Source organism: Oncorhynchus keta, chromosome 6 (assembly GCF_023373465.1).
Source record: "Oncorhynchus keta strain PuntledgeMale-10-30-2019 chromosome 6, Oket_V2, whole genome shotgun sequence".
Classification (NCBI taxonomy): Eukaryota; Metazoa; Chordata; class Actinopteri; order Salmoniformes; family Salmonidae; genus Oncorhynchus; species Oncorhynchus keta.
The window spans coordinates 7,299,449-7,302,094 of NC_068426.1; the positions used below are offsets into that span (position 1 = coordinate 7,299,449).

A 2,646-nucleotide genomic window follows, 5' to 3' on the forward strand; every position below is an offset into this window, starting at 1 on the left:
ACCAAATCACTAGTTATAACGGATTCATTATTTCAGACCAAATCACTAGTTATAACAGATTCATTATTTCACAGACCAAATCACTAGTTATAACGGATTCATTATTTCAGACCAAATCACTAGTTATAACAGATTAATTGTTTCAGACCAAATCACTAACATCACTAACATTCTGCCCCTGAACAAGTCAATTAAACCCACTGTTCCTAGACCAGTTAACCCACTGTTCCTAGACTAGTTAACCCACTGTTCCTAGACTAGTTAACCCACTGTTCCTAGACCAGTTAACCCACTGTTCCTAGGCCATCATTGTAAAACAAGAATTTGTTCTTAACTGACTTGCCTAGTTAAATAAAGGTAAAAAAATCAAATGTAGTAAAATAAACATTGTAAATATATCCCTGTTCTTGTCTAACTCCACACACGTACGTATGTGGTGCCCCATCCAGGTCAACAGTTCCTATTAAATGAGTTCTATATGTAATTCAACCCTCCATACTGGTTATGGTACATGTTTAGGGAAAAGGTCAGTTGTACAACGGAATGCATTTAAATATGTCTTCTGCATTTAACCCAACCCCTCTGAATCAGAGGTGCAGAGGGCTGCCTTAATCGGCATCCACGTCTTCGGCGCCCAGCGAACAGTGGGTTAAACCGCCTTGTTCCAGGGAAGAACTCGGGGATTCGATCCAGCAACGTTTCGGTCCCTACACTCTAACCGCTAGGCTACCTGCCGCCCCTACACTCTAACCGCTAGGCTACCTGCCGCCCCTACACTCTAACCGCTAGGCTACCTGCCGTCCCTACACTCTAACCGCTAGGCTACCTACCATCCCTACACTCTAACCGCTAGCCTACCTGCCGTCCCTACACTCTAACCGCTAGGCTACCTGCCGTCCCTACACTCTAACCGCTAGGCTACCTGCCGCCCCTACACTCTAACCGCTAGGCTACCTGCCGTCCCTACACTCTAACCGCTAGGCTACCTGCCGTCCCTACACTCTAACCGCTAGGCTACCTGCCGTCCCTACACTCTAACCGCTAGCCTACCTGCCGTCCCTACACTCTAACCGCTAGGCTACCTGCCGTCCCTACACTCTAACCGCTAGGCTACCTGCCGTCCCTACACTCTAACCGCTAGGCTACCTGCCGTCCCTACACTCTAACCGCTAGGCTACCTGCCGTCCCTACACTCTAACCGCTAGGCTACCTGCCGTCCCTACACTCTAACCGCTAGGCTACCTGCCGCCCCTACACCCGAACCGCTAGGCTACCTGCCGCCCCTACACCCTAACCTCTAGGCTACCTGCCGCCCCTACACTCTAACCACTAGGCTACCTGCCGTCCCTACACTCTAACCGCTAGGCTACCTGCCGCCCCTACACTCTAACCACTAGCCTACCTGCCGCCCCTACACTCTAACCGCTAGGCTACCTACCGCCTCTACACTCTAACCACTAGGCTACCTGCCGTCCCTACACTCGAACCGCTAGGCTACCTGCCGCCCCTACACTCTAACCTCTAGGCTACCTACCATCCCTACACTCTAACCACTAGGCTACCTGCCGTCCCTACACTCGAACCGCTAGGCTACCTGCCGCCCCTACACTCTAACCACTAGGCTACCTACCATCCCTACGCTCTAACCACTAGGCTACCTGCCGTCCCTACACTCGAACCGCTAGGCTACCTGCCGCCCCCTGCGGGCACTGCAGGATTTCAGTCCTTCGCGGCGTAGTGTTACCAATAGTTTTCTTGGTGACTATGGTCCCAGCTGCCTTGAGGTCATTGACAAGATCCTCCTGTGTAGTTCTGGGCTGATTCCTCACCGTTCTGATGATCATTGCAACTCCACGAGGTGAGACAAGGGTTTTGCCACCAAGTACTAAAGTCATGTTTTGCAGAGGGGATCAAATACTTATTTCCCTCATTAAAATAGAAATAAATGAGTAACATTTTTGACATGCATTTTTCAGTTTTTTTTTGGTTGATATTCTGTCTCTCACTGTTCAAATAAACCTACCATTTAAAATGACAGACTGATCATTTCTTTGTCAGTGGGCAAACGTACAAAATCAGCAGGGGATCAAATACTTTTCCCCCCACACTGTATGAGGCTAGCTGAGATATAGACCAAACACACGTGTAAGACCAGCACATTTCAGTGTGTTCCTCAGTTAAATCAGTGCTAGTAAGAAAATACAAGTGGTGGAGAATAAACAATATAAAACAGTAGATGTCTTTGTGTTTTACACATGGAAGCACACTGTTTAAGCCTGTCCCTAACCTCACTGAAACTATACCTAACCTTGACCATCGCCGTACCCTAGCTTCTAAACCTTAACCCTTCATTTAGACCACTGACTTAACCATACGTTTTCAATTCCTTTTTAAGTATCCTCTCATTCCAGGGTTGAAGAGTTCCGTGAGCAACTGAGGCAGAGGGAGGAGAAGATGAAGAAGAGGTAGGAGAAAGGAGGTCTAGAGGGCATGGAGAACCTGAGATGAAGAAGAGGTAGGAGAAAGGAGATCTAAAGGGCACGGAGAACCTGAGATGAAGAAGGGGGAGGAGAAAGGAGGTCTGGGGGGGTATGGAGAACCTGAGATGAAGAAGAGGTAGGAGAAAGGAGATCTAGGGGGTATGGA

The 2,646-nt window shown here is 48.6% G+C and overlaps 1 long non-coding RNA gene across 2 annotated transcripts; it reads right to left on the reverse strand.

Annotated features, from left to right (window-relative positions):
- Positions 1 to 770: 770 nt before the first annotated feature.
- On the reverse strand, positions 771 to 1,321 carry LOC127930846 (uncharacterized). 2 transcript variants are annotated; one of them, XR_008139602.1, is made up of 3 exons: positions 1,051 to 1,321; positions 955 to 1,018; positions 771 to 826 (listed from the first exon to the last, which is right to left on the reverse strand). It is a non-coding gene; the product is annotated as an uncharacterized LOC127930846 (long non-coding RNA). The 2 variants fall into 2 exon arrangements; XR_008139603.1 differs by lacking the exon at positions 771 to 826 and adding an exon at positions 855 to 922.
- Between the last annotated feature and the right edge of the window lie 1,325 nt (positions 1,322 to 2,646).